At 43.6% G+C, this 17,583-nt stretch overlaps 1 long non-coding RNA gene across 3 annotated transcripts; it reads right to left on the bottom strand.

Annotated features, from left to right (window-relative positions):
* Nucleotides 1-16,331: 16,331 nt before the first annotated feature.
* LOC139024734 (uncharacterized) lies at nucleotides 16,332-17,283 on the bottom strand. 3 transcript variants are annotated; one of them, XR_011476088.1, is made up of 3 exons: nucleotides 17,242-17,283; nucleotides 16,921-16,973; nucleotides 16,332-16,403 (listed from the first exon to the last, which is right to left on the bottom strand). It is a non-coding gene; the product is annotated as an uncharacterized lncRNA (long non-coding RNA). The 3 variants fall into 3 exon arrangements; XR_011476086.1 differs by lacking the exon at nucleotides 17,242-17,283 and adding an exon at nucleotides 17,091-17,123 and having other exon boundaries at nucleotides 16,347-16,412; nucleotides 16,910-16,973; XR_011476087.1 differs by lacking the exon at nucleotides 17,242-17,283 and adding an exon at nucleotides 17,091-17,123 and having other exon boundaries at nucleotides 16,363-16,406; nucleotides 16,890-16,973.
* Nucleotides 17,284-17,583: the final 300 nt, after the last annotated feature.

The raw sequence follows: 17,583 nt of genomic DNA, 5'->3' as shown, positions 1-17,583 counted from the left end.
GTGAACTCAAGCTTATGGACAATGTCAAATGTGATATAGCGAAGCACCTGAGTGAGTTTGGTTTGCAGTTACGCAGGTACTTTCCCAAAACGGATGACACAAAACAACTGGATTCATTATCCCTTTCATGCCTGCCTCCAGTCCACTTACCGATATCTGAACAAGACAGCCTCATCGAAATTGCAACAAGTGGTTCTGTGAAAATTTTATTTAATCAGAAGCTACTGCCAGATTTCTGGATTGGGCTTCGCTCAGAGTATCCTCCTGGCAGATCGTGCTGTAAGACACTGATGCCCTTTGCAACCACGTACTATGTGAGAGGCGATTCTCGGCCCTCACTAGCATGAAAACTAATACTGTGTGGAAAATGATTTAAGACAGACTCTCCAATACAAGCCAACATTGCAGAGTTATGTGCATCCTTTCACCCTTCTCATTAACCTGTGGTGAGTTATTCACCATTTTCGACGAACTAATAAGGTTTATATGTAAGATGAACTTCTTAGCGCTAGGGTCAGATTTTTTATTTTTCTTAAAATAACGTTCCAAGGTAAACTGACATTTTCTCAGGCCCACGATCGTAGAATATGCATATAATTTACAGATTAGGATTGAAAACACTCCAAAGTTTCCAAAACTGTCAAAATATTGTCTGTGAGTATAACAATTACTTATCTGCAGGCGAAAACCTGAGAAAATCTAACCCGGAAGTGATATATATATATTTTTAATCTGTGTTTCCTGGCCCGTCTTTCTTCCATTTAAAGGGGTATCAACCAGATTCCTTTTCCAATGCTTCCTCAGGCTGTGACCAGGCTTTAGACATAGTTTCAGGCTTTATTTTGAAAAATGAACAAGATTTTTCAAAACTAGTGAGGTGTCCTTTGATAGTTCCTGCGCGCGAGAGGGGTAGCTCTCCATTTTCTTTCTCTCTTTTATGAATAGGTTACGGTCCGGTTGAAATATTATCGATTAAGTTTGTTAAAAACAACCTGAGGATTGATTATAAAAAACATTTGACATGTTTCTACGAACATTACAGATACTTTTTGGTATTTTCGTCGAACGGAACGAGGCTTTGGTTTTCTGAACTAATGCGCAACCCAAATGGCGTTTTTTTTGTTATAAAAGTAATATTTATCGAACAAAAATAAAATGTATTGTGTAACTGGGAGTCTCGTGAGTGCAAACATCCGAAGATTATCAAAGGTAAGCGATTAACAACAAACTAAGCTGTGTTTTGGTACATTTCACTTGGATTGCATGATTATAAATATTTTTTTTAATATTTTTGAATTTGGCGCCCTGCAACTCAGCGGTTGTTTAGGGAAAATGATCCCGCTAACGGGATCCGTAGCGCAGAGAAGTTAAATAAAGAGCAAAATGATGTATTATTAAATTATTATTTGTGCCCTGGTCCTATAAGAGCTCTTTTCACTTCTTCACGAGCCGGGTTGTGAAACTCACACACATTCTTATGTTTAATAAATATATGGTATAGTGTGTGTGGCAGGCTTACAATGATGGCAAAAACTATATTGAGAGTGTGCTGACCTGGTGCTAGAGGGTACACAAGCTGACCCTGGTGCAGAGGGGTACACAGCTGACCCTGGTTGCTAGAGGGGTACACAGCTGACCTGGTGCTAGAGGGGTACACAGCTGACCCTGGTGCTAGAGGGGTACACAGCTGACCTGGCTAGGGGTACACAGCTGACCGGTGCTAGAGGGGGTACACAGCTGACCCTGGTGCTAGAGGGTACACAGCTGACCCTTGGTGCTAGAGGGGGACACAGCTGACCCTGGTGTAGAGGGGTCACAGCCTGACCTGGTGCTAGAGGGGTACACAGCTGACCCTGGGGCTAGAGGGGGTACACAGCTGCCAGGTGTATATAAATATATACACATTACATAGCCTGCAGAGCTGGAGAAAATATATACACATTACATAGCCTGCAGAGCTGGAGAAAATATATACACATTACATAGCCTGCAGAACTGGAGAAAATATATACACATTACATAGCCATGAAGCAGCGAGAGATGAGAGAGCAGTTTAAAAAAGGCCTACATCACATACATTAGCTTGTAGAGCTGGGATACAGCAGAGATACATCACATAACCCAGAGATGTGGCATCACGTAACCCATAGAATGTGGCGTCACGTAACCCAGAGATGTTGGCGTCACGTAACCCAGAGATGTGGCGTCACGTAACCCAGAGATGTGGTGTCACGTAACCCAGAGATGTGGCGTCACGTAACCCAGAGATGTGGCATCACATAACCCAGAGATGTGGCATCACATAACCCAGAGATGTGGCATCACATAACCCAGAGGTGTGCGGCACGTAACCCAGAGGTGTGGCATCACGTAACCCAGAGGTGTGGCATTACGTAACCCAGAGATGTGGGCATCACGTAAACCCAGAGATGTGGCAATCACATAACCCAGAAGATGTGGGCATCACGTAACCCAGCGATGTGGCGGCACGTAACCAAAGATGTGGCGGCACATAACCCAGAGAATGTGCATCACGTAACCCAGAGATGTGGCATCACATAACCCAGAATGTGCATCACATAACCTAGAGATGTGGCATCACATAACCTAGAGATGTTGCATCACATAAACTAGAGATGTGGCAATCACATAACCTAGAGATGTGGCATCACAATAACCTAGAGATGTGGCATTCACGTAACCGAGATGTGGCATCACGTAACCCAGAGATGTGGCATCACGTAACCCAGAGATGTGGCGGCACGTAACCCAGAGATGTGCATCACGTAACAGGCTCAGCAAGATGTGGCATCACGTAACCCAGAGATGTGGCCACGTAACCCAGAGATGTGCGGCACCTAAACCCAGAGATGTGGGCATCACATAACCCAGAGGTGTGGGCATCACAAACCCAGAGATGTGGCATCACATAACCAGAGATGTGGCATCAACATAACCCAGAGATGTGGCATCACATAACCCAGAGATGTGGCATCACAACCCAGAGATGTGGCATCACATAACCGAGATGTGGCATCAACGTAAAAACCCAGAGATGTGGCATCACGTAACCAGAGATGTGGCATCACGTAAACCCAGAGATGTGGCATCACGTAACCCAGAGATGTGGCATCACGTAAACCAGAGATGTGGCATCACGTAACCAGAGATGTGGCATCACGTAACCCAAGATGTGGCATCACGTAACCCAGAGATGTGCATCAGCGTAACCCAGAGATGTGGCATCACGTAAACGAGAGATGTGGCTCACGTAACCCAGAGATGTGGCATCACGTAACCTAGAGATGTGGCATCACGTACCAGAGATGTGGCATCACGTAACCTAGAGATGTGGATCACGTAACCTAGAGATGTGGCTCACGTAACCCGAGATGTGGCATCACGTAACCCAGCGATGTGGCATCACGTAACCAGGAATGTGGCATCACGTAAACCCAGCGATGTGGATCACGTAACCCAGAGATGTGGCATCACATAACCCAGAGATGTGGCATCACATAACCCAGAGTGTGGCATCACATAACCCAGAGATGTGGCATCACATAACCTAGAGATGTATCACATAACCAGAGGTGTGGCATCACATAACCCAGAGGTGTGGATCACATAACCCAGAGGGTGGCATCACATAACCCAGAGGTGTGGCATCACATAACCCAGAGGTGTGGCATCACATACCCAGAGATGTGGCATCACATAACCCAGAGGTGTGGCAACACATAACCCAGAGGTGTGGCAACACAGCCAAATGATGACATGAACAACATGCAACATCTGAGTTTGGCGGATACTGATGAGCTACTGAATGGCGTTCTTACCAGACTGTCCTTCTCCAGAGGGTCCAGTGAAGAGATCTTCACCCAGCTGAATGTCCTCCTCTTCCTCCTCAGGTAGGGGCCTACAGACACACAACAACAGGTCATCTATAACCCTTCCTCCTCACACAACAGTAGAGGATATAGCTGCTATACACACTACTAACTAACTGCTCGTTCAGTGTTGAAAGCATTATAATAACATGATACACTACATAGACAAAAGTATGTGGACACCCCTTCAAATGAGTGGATTTGTATAACATTGGAGTAGGAATGGCCTTACTGAAGCGCTCGGTGACTTTTCAAATGTTACCCTGGTCAACTGTGTTGTTATTGTGGAAACGTCTAGCAGCAACAACGGCTCAGGCGCAAAGTAGTAGGCCACACAAGCTCACAGAACAGGACCGCCGAAGGCTGAAGCATGTAGCGTGTAAAAAACCGTCTGTCCTCGGTTGTAACACTCACCTCAGTGTTCCAAACTGCCTCTGGAAGAAAAAAGGCAGTTCAATAACTTTTTGTCGCCCCTTAGTTCCAGTGAAGGAAATCTTAACGCTACAGCAGACAATGACCTCTAGTATGATTTGTGCTCCAACTTAGTGGAAGGCCCTTTCATGTTTCAGCATGACAAACGCCACCGGTGCACAAGCGAGTTCAAAATAAGGAAATGGTTTGTTGAGATCGGTGTGGAAGAAGTTGACTGGCCTTGCCACAGCAGCAGTAGGAAAGCCTTCCCAGAAGAGTGGAGGCTGTTATAGCAGCAATGTTCCAACATCTAGTGGAAAGCCTTCCCAGAAGAGTGGAGGCTGTTATAGCGGCAATGTTCCAACATCTAGTGGAAAGCCTTCCCAGAAGAGTGGAGGCTGTTATAGCGCCAATGTTCCAACATCTAGTGGAAAGCCTTCCCAGAAGAGTTTGGAGGCTGTTAATAGCAGCAATGTTCCACACATCTAGTGGAAAGCCTTCCCAGAAGAGTGGAGGCTGTTATAGCATTTGCACACAAAAAATCATACAATGATGGAAAGACCTGTGTGTTGTCCTTGTTAATGCAGACAGAGAAGAGCTCCAACTTCTTAATCATAGCCTACATTTTGTCCTGCACATTGAATATAGTTGCAGAGAGTCCCTGTAATCCTAGATTCAGATCATTCAGGCGAGAGAAAACATCCCCCAGATAGGCCAGTCGTGTGAGAGAAAACATCCCCCAGATAGGCCAGTCGTGTGAGAAACTCGTCATCATGCAATTGGTCAGACAAGTAAAAATGATGGTCAGAAAAGAGAACTTTAAGCTCGTCTCTCAATTCCAAAAAACGTGTAAATAATTTACCCCTTGATTACCAGCCTTCTGTATGTAAAAGTGTTACATGGTCGCTGCCCATATCGTTGCATAATGCAGAAAATACACCAGAGTTCAGGGGCCTTGCTTTAACAAAGTTAACCATTTTCACTGTAGTGTCCAAAACATATGTCAGGCATTCCCTTGGCAGCAAGCCTCAGTGGTTGTTGCAGTGTACCCAAGTGGCGTCGGGAGCAACTGTTTGCACATGCGTTACCACTCCACTATGTCTCCCTGTCATGGCTTTTGTGCCATCAGTACTTAAAAAAATATCCTCTCCTGTTGTGGTTTGCAGAAGAGGATGTCTTCCTTAATTGACCCCCCATAAACCTAACAGACATATACCAGGAGCTGTGCCAGCCCACCAATTCACTGGCTTGTATGCGAAGCAGTAATTGTTTTAAAACATCTCTTGCCATGTCCTGTATGCTCTAGTCGGCTGGCCCTCGCTACATATTCGTCGCCAAACCCACTGGCTCCAGGTCATCTATAAGTCTGTGCTAGGTAAAGCCCCGCCTTATCTCAGTTCACTGGTCACGATAACAACACCCACCCGTAGCACACGTTCCAGCAGGTYTATCTCACTGATCATCCCCAAAGCCAACACCTCATTTGGCCGCCTTTCCTTCCAGTTCTCTGCTGCCAGTGACTGGAACGAATTGCAAAAATCGCTGAAGTTGGATAATTTTATTTCCCTCACCAACTTTAAACATCTGCTATCTGAGCAGCTAACCGATCGCTGCAGCTGTAAATAGTCCATCTGTAAATAGCCCACCCAATCTACCTACCTCATCCCCATATTGTTTTTATTTTATTTACTTTTCTTCTCTTTTGCACACCAGTATCTCTACTTGCACATCAATCATCTGACTCATTTAATCACTCCAGTTTATCTGCTAAATTGTAATATTCGCTCCTATGGCCTATTTATTGCCTACCTCTCATGACTTTTGCACACACTGTATTAGACTTTCTTTTTCTACTGTGTCATTGACTTGTTTATTGTGTTATTGGCTTGTTTATTGTTTTATTCCATGTGTAACTCTGTGTTGTCTGTGTAACACTGCTTTGCTTTATCTTGGCCAGTCGCAGTTTTGAAATGAGACTTGTTCTCAACTAGCCTACCTGGTTAAATAAAGGTAAAATAAATAAATAATAAAATGTCACTGATGTGTTGTGAACGGTGTTTATGTAGAGTTTTTTGGCCTTTTCCCCAGCCATATCCGTGCAGCAGGAAGAATTAGACAACCAATGTCTTCCACAATGGTTTGGGCTTGCCTGTCCTAGCCCCTCTAGCTCACCATATATAAAACGGTTCTAGCCCCTTTTTATTAATAGTATCTGTTGCTTTATTACATGTCTTACTACTCGAAGTCGTCTTAATTCTTGCTCAAAAAACTCCTGTGGTTTATTTTTCAAAGAGTCATTTTTGTTTCTAAATGTCTGCGCAAGAGTTGTGAGAGAGTACTTTTGCGCATTAAAACGCTCTGCTGAAAGGCACTACTCCCAATATAAGTCGCTCTGGCTGAGGAAAGGCACACTTCCATATAAGCGCTCTGCTGAGAAGACCACTACTCCATATAGTCGCTCTGGCTGAGGAAAGCACTACCTCCCAATATAAGTCGCTCTGGCTAGGAAAGGCACTACTCCCAATATAAGTCGCTCTGGCTGAGGAAGGCACTACCCCAATATAGTCGCTCTGGCTGAGGAAAGGCACTACTCCCAATATAAGTCGCTCTGGCTGAGGAAAGGCACTACTCCAATATAAGTCGCTCCTGGCTGAGGAAAGGCATGCCTCCAATATAAGTCCCGCTCGGCGTAGGAAAGCACACCTCCCCAATATAAGTCGCTCTGGCCGAGGAAAGACAACTCCCAAGTATATCAAGTCCGCTTGGCTTAAGGCAACTAAACCACCTCAAGTTTCCCAAACATAGCCATCGCCTAGGTTAATGTCGGAAATAATGTGCTGACCTAACTCCTCAATAATAACATAACCGCGTCTAGTGTGAGCAAATGTTATGTACTCAATAATATGACGTCCCCGCCCCTTGGTGAGGAAAGGCCCCATCCACCTCCCCAAAATATATATTTCCCTGACTTGCCTTAGGTGAATGACTAGACCAAATACAACTCCATGCAATTAATAATATGTGTCCCGCACTTGAGAGGAATGCTAAACCCTATCTCCAATTATAAAGACGTAAGCCCATACAAGAAATAAACCTGACTCAGAGTCATAATCTGTGGCCTCCCGATTATATCGAAACTCGAAGCCCCGCTTCTGGCGAAACTTCCCAAGTGTCCCTCTTCCAGCGTTTCATCAAATACAATAACAAGGAATGAAAGTATGTCTGCTAATTAGTCTAAAAAGCAAATGTATAAATGCATGATGTCTAGATTACATCGCTCCTCCCTACTGACATCCTGATTTCAGTTCTGATGGCAGAGAGAGACAATAGGTGTTCAAAAACTAGCGCCTCAACACATGCCTGATTAGAGCGCTCACAATTGTGCAACTTCAGGTGTTAAAACTTTAATCCTGTGTATTAAACATGACACAGTAAGTAGCTTCCATTTTGGTGTAACATCAAGTCTGCAAACAAAATGATCCGAAGTTCCTCGATAGGCATTACCTCCTAAACCCTAACCAAATTTGTATTGAGTATATATGATGCTAGCAGTGATTATTACTCAATGATAACAGTAGCAAAAATACATCAAAACCTTCCGCTACCGCTCCAGAACAAAGCTCAGACGTGCAGCGGCTGCTGCTAGTTTAACTTCGTTTTCAAAGTCATAAGATTATGACCATTTTCACATAGTCCCGTCTCAAATAGACATACATTTAGACCTATACTGGAAAATGCACTACCATACCTGTGTTCTACCTTATTTCGAAGCCCTTAAACCAACACATGCAGTCCCTACAAACGGAAATAGAGTATGCAGACAGGAAACTACATAACTGTTTTTTGCGTATAACATATGAGCGAACCAGATGAATGTGAAAAATATCACCGCAGAAGAGCAATATAAACAATGAGAAAATGTTACAATCAATATAGACTGGATGTTGTTCTTATTTAACAATTCACGACTCAGAACTACTAGATGAGTATTGTATTTGGCAGTGAAACTCCAAGGCACCTGTTCAAACTCCACGTCAACCGCCGAATTACATAACCCTGAGCCCGTTGAAAAATAGAGAGGTGGTAGTCGAACCTGTTGTAAATGGAAAGAAATATTCTGTGGAGATATAGATGTGGAATAACTTAACCTTGACTGGCCCGCCCACTCGTAACCAACCCTCTAGCCTCGATACCGCTGACTTCGCCTAACAACACCTTTATGCTAGACTGGAAAATTGAAAGCTAGAGTGTGTCCGATTACCAAGTCCGAATTTACCTTTGAACTGTCGATACGCTATAATCCTTTACTTGATGTGCCTTATGGACTGAATCGAGTAAGTCACAATCCCACCAAGCACTCGTTCTGCACAAGAATTTCCATCAATAGCACCAAAGATTTCATGAGGTTGTGCTCTTGATCAGACGGAGACTATGGAGAACAAAGCTCATATCTAACTGGGGATGAACTGCTTATACATTCAGAGGTGAGATCTATAAACTCAGAAGAGGACCGATATTATTCAGTCAATTATTGCCGTATGTTGTAAGCATTTAACACAAACCTAGACATGACTAGAACAATGCGTCATGGCTGGCTGCTTTATACTAGTGGGACAACTTGTGTAAAACAAGCCTATTTGGGGGTGAAGAGATCCAAGACTACTAAAAGCGGAGAGACACAAAATCTCACTAATTAATAGTGACCAACTTGTCATTATGTAAGAAAGAGTGAGCGACCTTTGTTACTGCGTGCACTGTGTGAAAAAAACTTATAAATGCCAGAGATTCTGAAAATGTAGTGCAGAACGCGCAACCAACCAGCCCAAATTACTCGTGAAGTTAAAATGGACCCTATGCTTCTACCAGAAGGCTCTAGCAGAGGAATAAATAATATATTAAGCACAATTTTCCAAACTTTCATCTATTGAACACCTCCTCGTTATCCCAAGACAGACGGAGACTTCATAATACGTCCCGACCAAAAAAAGGACAATCAAATAATAATAAACATGATTCCGTCCAGCCAGAAATAGGACGTAAAGCCTAGCTGTAGACTTCGTTCGCATTCATATTACCAAACATAAAAAACAGCGTTGGTATGAATTGGCACTTACTGGTAAAATCTCAGGAAGACCCATTAAACCACTAAGTGTCATTAGCAAAACGTCCTAAAGAGCAAATAACTCCAAGAGGGACGAAAACTCCCATACTGTAAACCATACTACCAAAAGAGTGTGAACTGTATAGCAGCCACATGACCATAACAATGGAGGAATAACGTTGTAATTAAAGATGCCTCCTAGTGAAAAGACAAAGAGATCATTAAAACTATGTAACTTATATATCTACAGGCCAAGTCTCATAAGTCCGCAACCAACTCCAAATAATACTTTATAATACAATCATTAGCAACACCTAAATGTGAAGAGAAACTTTTTTTTATTGTGTTACATATATATGACCACAAAATAAGCGGAATCACTCTATAGACTCCCATATATACAATAAGCAACTATTCGTCAAGCCATAGTGTTAGTGTCGAGAACACACGTATGCACACTAATAAAAGCGACAAAGGGGGGACCAACTCCATATTAAAGCCTTCCCAGAAGGGTGGAGACTGTAGCAAAGGGGGGACCAACTCCATATTACACTTCCCAGAAGGTGGAGACTGTTATAGCAGCAAAGGGGACCAACTCCATATTAAACTTCCCAGAAGGGTGGAGACTGTATAGCAGCAAAGGGGGGGACCAACTCCATATTAAAGCCTTCCCAGAAGGGTGGAGACTGTAGCAAAGGGGGACCAACTCATATTAATGCCTTCCCAGAAGGGTGGAGACTTTATAGCAGCAAAGGGGGACCAACTTCATATTATGTCTTCCCAGAAGGGTGGAGGCTGTTATAGCAGCAAAGGGGGACCAACTCCATATTAATGACTTCCCAGAAGGGTGGAGGCTGTTATAGCAGCAAAGGGGACCAACTCCATATTAATGTCTTCCCAGAAGGGTGGAGGCTTATAGCAGCAAAGGGGACCAACTCCATATTAATGTCTTCCCAGAAGGGTGGAGGCTGTTACAGCAGCCAAGGGACCAACTCCATATTAATGTCTTCCCAGAAGGGTGGAGACTGTTATAGCAGCAAAGGGGGACCAACTCCATATTAAAGCTTCCCAGAAGGGTGGAGACTGTAGCAAAGGGGGGACCAACTCCATATTAATGCCTTCCCAGAAGGGTGGAGGCTGTTATAGCAGCAAAGGGGGACCAACTCCATATTAAAGCCATGATTTAGGAAAGAGTGTTTGACCAGTAGTGTCCACATACTTATTGGTAATGTGGTGTATACTTTTTCTCCATCTTCTGCAGGATATGTAATCAAATAATACATTGAATCAAATGTTATGGTCACATGCACTGATACATTGTTAGACCTTTACGTGAAATGCTGAATACAACAGGTGTAGACCTTTACGTAAATGTGAATACAAACAGGTGTAGACCTTTACGTTAAATGCTGAATACAACAGGTGTAGACCTTTAAGTGAAATGCTGAATACAACAGGTGTAGACCTTTACGTTAAATGCTGAAAAACAACAGGTGTAGACCTTTACGTGAAATGCTGAATACAACAGGTGTTAGACCTTTACGTGAAATGCTGAATACAACAGTGTAGACCTTTACGTGAAATGCTGAATACAACAGGGTTAGACCTTTACGTGAAATGCTGAATAAACAGGTGTAGACCTTTACGTGAAATGCTGAATACAACAGGTGTAGACCTTTACGTGAAATGCTGAATACAACAGGTGTAGACCTTCACGTGAAATGCTGAATACAACAGGTGTAGACCTTTACGTGAAATGCAACTTATGAGCCCGTTCACAACAATGCAGAGTTAAAAAGTAAGACAAATATTAACAAAATTTTAAAAGGAAATAAACTCAGCAAAAAAAGAAACATCCTCTCACTGTCAACAGTGTTTATTTTCAGCAAACTGAACATGTGTAAATACTTGTATGAACATAACAAGATTCAACAACTGAGACATGAACAAGTTCCACAGACATGTGACTAACAGAAATTGAATAATGTGTCCCTGAACAAAAGTAACAGTCAGTATCTGGTGTGGCCACCAGATGCATTAAGTACTGCAGTGCATCTCCTCCTCATGGACTGCACCAGATTTGCCAGTTCTTGCTGTGAGATGTTACCCCACTCTTCCACCAAGTCACCTGCAAGTTCCCGGACATTTCTGGGGGGGGGGAATGGCCCTAGCCCTCACCCTCCGATCCAACAGGTTCCAGATGTGCTCAATGGGATTGAGATCCGTGCTCTTCGCTGGCCATGGCAGAACACTGACATTCCTGTCTTGCAGGAAATCACGCACAGAACGAGCAGTATGGCTGGTGGCATTGTCATGCTGGAGGGTCATGTCAGGATGAGCCTGCAGGAAGGGTACCACATGAGGGAGGAGGATGTCTTCCCTATAACTCACAGCATTGTGATTGCCTGCAATGACAACAAGCTCAGTCTGATGATGCTGTGACACACCGCCCCAGACCATGACGGACCCTCCACCTCCAAATCTATCCTGCTCCAGAGTACAGACCTCGGTGTAACGCTCATTCCTTCGACGATAAACACGAATCCAACCATCAACCCTGGTGAGACAAAATCGCAACTCGTCAGGGAAGAGCCCTTTTTGCCAGTCCTGTCTGGTCCAGCGACGGTGGGTTTGTGCCCATAGGCGACGTTGTTGCCGGTGATGTCTGGTGAGGACTTGCCTTACAACAGGCCTACAAGCCCTCAGTCCAGCCTCTCTCAGCCTATTGTGGACAGTCTGAGCACTGATGGAGTGATTGTGCGTTCTTGGTGTAACTCAGGCAGGTGTTGTTGCCATCCTGTACCTGTCCCGCAGGTGTGATGTTCTGATGTACTGATCCTGTGCAGGTGTTACACGTGGTCTGCCACTGCGAGGACGATCAGCTGTCCGTCTCCCTGTAGCCCTGTCTTACATGCTGACCAGACCGGACACGTCGCGTGCGCGAGCGTCGCAAAATAAATTTAGAAATCATGTTATTCAATTATTGCACCCACACTGCTTGCGTGCGCCAACGAGCYTCTGCGACACCCAAGGGCTAAAATAGATGTTGTTCCTATTTCTGACGCAGATCGCGCTGCAAGTCCTGCCTCTCCCATCTCCTCATTAGTTTATAGAAGCAGGTACCCACGTGCCATCTCCTCATTGGTTATACCCACGTGGGTGATAGAAAGACGAACTGTTTTGCCGGTAGTCGTGGTAATACAATGAAAGTTTAGATGCGATCACCGTATAATTTAAATGATGAAAAAGCTTGGAAGGAGGAGAGATGACTAGAAACTAATCGGTTGGCCGTTTTATGTGTGGATTAATTGTCGGAGTAGAGGTCCTTGAGCATTTCAGGTAAAATAACAACTCAATGTTTATATCCCAGGACAAATTAGCTAGCAACAGCAAGCTAGCTAAATAGGACAAATTAACGTTAGCTAGCAAGTGCAAGCTAACTAGCTAAATTACCATACATGTTTAATGCTTTTCGACCTGTCCCCAAATTAATGTCATTGGTTCAGAGTTTGTTTTGATATTTTAACCTGCGTGTCGTGATCGCGTTTGGTGTGGGGGGGCAAAATAAATTTATGCACGATAGCGCACGATGGCGCATGCCCGCAGCCGGTTTGGGGAAGGTGTTAGGCATCTCACGAGTACGACATATCAACCTTTATTCCTTGCCCAAACAACTTGCATCCTCCATTGGCCTCCTTGCAGCCTGTCCTAAGGCTACCGTTCACTGCAGCAGTGAAGCAGGGACCATGGCATCTTTCTTTGTGTTTTTCAGAGTCTGAGAAAGGCCTCTTTGTGTCCTACGTTTCAACACGTGACTTAATTGCCTACCGTCTGTAACTGTTAGTGTTCTTAACGACGACGTTCCACACGTGCTTGTTCATTAATTGTTTATGGTTCATTGAACAGTGTTTAAACCTTTCCAATGAAGATCTGTGAAGTTATTTGGATTTTTACAAATTATCTTTGAAAGACAGGTCCTGAAAAAGGGACTTTCTTTTTGCTGAGTTTATTTTCTCCAGCTCTGCAGGCTATGTAAGTGTTATATATTTTCTCTAGCTTCTGAGAGGGGTAAGGTATCTAGGCTAGCCTATATCAACTTCTCTCTCCTCTCCCAGCTTCTGCAGGGGCATTCTGCTCTTGAGTGGATGTAAGAAACTAAGAAGAAGCTGGCTGCCCCAGACATCAGCCTGACTCTGGATCGAGGAAGGATCTCTGCTGTCTGATGAACTTGATGAGGAGAGTACAGAGCTAACCTGATGATATAGACACACCATCTACAACAGTATGAGTTTGAATGGAAGGTATGGACCTGTCACATGATTACTTATAACATTAGGTAGTTGTAACATTATGATGACTCCAGTATAGTTTCCACCCAACCCTGGCCTTTTTGTGTCGCGTATACTGAACTTCTGACCTCCCAAAAACGCAGTCAAGCACCCAACTGGCTAGATAGCCTGACCACCCCGTTCTGACCACCCCGTTCTGACCATTTTACCTGCCCTAGCAGAGCTGGTTAGGCTGCTTTCATTTTATCCAGGGCGTTTGTGACTAACTGTGCTGCTGGCAACATTTTAATTACGCTTTTTTGCCCACATTTACTGACACTGGCCATATTTAATGGGTGTTCAGCGTTCGTAAATTTCAGTTATTCTGCGCTCTGGCACACTCAGACGAGAGTGCTCTGAAATCTGAGTACATGGCCAGACTGAATTTACGAACGTACCCGAAATGGTTACTTGCATAACCAATCAGTTTCAATATAGCTAGCTAACATCAGGCTTTAACTAGCCAAGCAAATGCCTCTGAGATACCAATAATAAGATCATYCACGTAACGTTAGCTAGCGAACCAGCCAACCAACGTTAGCTAGCTAACAGCACACTTTAACTTGGAAAGGAAACAACTTTGTCAAAATTAGAATTGTGTAATATCTGAAAATGTAGCCGTATACATCATGGTTGGACACTCCCTGTCACGGAAGCCATGGTTGCCCTTAGTTTGAAGATGTAATCCAGATCCTCGTGTTTTCTCATCATACTCTAATTCCACTGATTTACAAACTGGGTCCTCCAGAAAGTGGAGAGCAACACTGATGCAGTTCTACTTCTAAACAAAATATATATATAAAAAAAGGTATGTTAGACATACTACACATACTAACCAGCTCAAATAGACAGAAGCCTGCTATATGTCAGACCAACGGACTCCTCTCTCGGCATGTCCATCCCACTCATTATCTCAGCCAATCATGGCTAGCAGGAAGGTTGCCGACTTTTTCTGTGGCTAAACCAAAAAGGCTCGTAATTTAACAATTGTATTAGTATGTACAGATGGCATACGAGTTTGTTAAGGCACATGAAAGGTCACATGTTCGAGAAGACAATTCTTTAAAACAAAACAACGCATTTTGATAAAAAACCAGGCCAGGCCCAAATCCCTGACACTCGAAGAAGGAGAAGGCGGTGCTATAGAGGCCGGCGRGCGGTAACCTTGGTGAGACAACTGCGGCGAGTGAATAAATCGTCTTTACCCTCTGTTCTTTTGGCTTATAGAAAGGTGTACATGTATGCCGATGACTCAAGTGTTATATTAAGTCCGCAAGCTAGATCCCTGCATTGTCTCATTTAAGATCTAGTTAACTTTTCTGGCCTCTCTGGACTAAAACCTAATTAAGGTAACTTTACCGTATTACGTATTGGATCTTTAAAAAACACAACTTTTACATTACCCTGCAGTTTACCTATAAAATGGGCTGACGGTGAAGTAGACATTACAGTGTATTCGGAAAGTGTTCAGACCACTTGACTTTTTCCACATTTTGTTAAAATCTTATTCTAAAATGTATTAAATATTTTTTCCCTTATCAATCTGCACACAATACCCCATAACGACAAAGGAAAAAAGTTTTTTAGGATTGTTTGCTTATTTATATATTTTTTTATTGCATTTTATTACATTTACGTAAGTATCAAGATCCTTTACTCAGTACTTTGTTGAAGCACCTTTGGCAGTGATTACAGCCTCAAGTCTTCTTTTGTATGACGCTACAAGCTTGGCACACCTGTATTTGGGGAGTTTCTCCCATTCTTCCTTGCAGATCCTCTCAAGCTCTGTCAGGTTGGATGGGGAGCGTCGCTGCACAGCTATTTTCAGGTCTCCAGAGATGTCCGATCGGGTTCAAGTCCAGGCTCTGGCTGGGCCACTCAAGGACATTCAGGGACTTGTCCTGAAGCCATTCCTGTGTTGTCTTGGCTGTGTGCTTAGGGTCGTTGTCCTGTTGGAAGGTGAACCTTCGCCCCACCCCAGAGGTTCTGAGTGCTCTGGAGCACGTTTTCATCAAGGATCTCTCTGAACTTTGCTCTCTTCATCTTTCCCTCAATCCTGACTAGTCTGCCGCTGAGAAACATCCTCACAGCATGATGCTGCCACCACCATGCTTCACCGTAGGAATGGTGCCATGTTTCCTCCAGATGTGACACTTGGCATTCAGGCCAAAGAGATCAATCTTGGTTTCATAGGACCAAAGAATCTTGTTTCTCATGGCCTGAGAGTCCTTTAGATGCCTTTTGGTAAACTCCAAGCGGGCTGTCCTGTGCCTTTTTACTGAGGAGTGACTTCCGTCTTGCCACTCTTCCATAAAGGCCTGATTGGTGGAGTGCTGCAGAGCTGATCCTTTACTCAGTACTTTGTTGAAGCACCTTTGGCAGTGATTACAGTAGTCAAAACTATAAATAGTAAAGTACACATTCCCCAAAAAACGACTTAAGTAGTACTTTAAAGTATTTTTACTTAAATACTTTACACCACTGCAAAATATATATAAATGAGCTAGTAAAAATAGACAACATCCTGCAACCACGGAGAGGTAAATACCGGTCTATTTATAGAACAATTACACTGATTAACTCCTTAGTCATATCGGTTTTCTCACTGAGTGCCTACTGCATATCGGTTTACTCACTTACTGCCTACTACATATCGGTTTACTCACTTACTGCCTACTACTGCTACTACATTATCGTTTAACTTCACTTACCTGCCCCTACTGCATATCGGTTTTCTCACTGAGTGGGGCCTACTGGCATATCGGTTTCTACTTTACTGCCTACTACATAATCGGTTTCTCTCACTTACTGCCTACTACCATATCGTTTACTCACTTACGCTTCCGTTTACTCACTGTACTTGCATATCGGTTTCTCACTTACTGCCTACTGCATATCGGTTACTCCCTTAACTGCCTACTGATACTCGGTTTTACTCACTTACTGCCTATGCATATCGGTTTTCCTCACTGAGGCCTACCATTCGGTTTTATCACTTAACTGCCTACTGCATATCGGTTTACTCACTTCACCTAGCTGCATATCGGTCTTACTCACTTACTGCCACTGACTATCGGTTTAACTCACTTACTGCCTACTGCATATCGGTTTACTCACTTTCACTGCCTACTGCATATCGGTTTACTCACTACTGCCTACTGCATATCGGTTTTACTCACTTACTGCCTACTGCATATCGGTTTACTCACTTACTGCCTACTACATATCGGTTTACTCACTTTACTGCCTACTGGATATCGGTTCTACTCACTTACTGCATATCGGTTTACTCACTTAACTGCCTACTCATATCGGTTTACTCTACTTACTGCCTACTAGCATATCGGTTAACTCACTTACTGCCTACTGCATATCGGTTTACTCACTTACTGCAATCGGTTTACTCCACTTGACTACTAACATTCGGTTACTCACTTACTGCCTACTGCATATCGGTTTACTCACCCTTAGATCGTTTCTACTTTGCCTATAATACGGTTTACTTCCTTACTGCTCCTTGCATATCGGTTTACTCACTTACTGCCTACTGCATTATCGGTTTACTCAAACTTACTGGCCTACTGGCATTCGGTTTTAACTCACTTATGCCCTACTGCAATATCGGGCTCCTCACTTTTACTGCCTCCTGATCTCGGTTTACCTCTTCTTTACTGCCTACCACATATCGGTTTTACTCTACGCCTACTGCTATCCGGTTTTAAACTCACTTACTGCCTACTACCATTTCCGGTTTTTTTTTACTCTCTACTGCCCTACTACATATCGTTTACCTATTACTGCCTACTGCTATATCGGTTTTCTTACCTACTTTACTGCCTAACTGCATATCGGT

This window comes from Salvelinus sp. IW2-2015, unplaced genomic scaffold (assembly GCF_002910315.2).
Source record: "Salvelinus sp. IW2-2015 unplaced genomic scaffold, ASM291031v2 Un_scaffold1826, whole genome shotgun sequence".
NCBI classification, from domain to species: Eukaryota; Metazoa; Chordata; class Actinopteri; order Salmoniformes; family Salmonidae; genus Salvelinus; species Salvelinus sp. IW2-2015.
The sequence above is the reverse complement of the archived record's forward strand: the minus strand, read 5'-3'. Positions and strand labels throughout refer to the sequence as shown.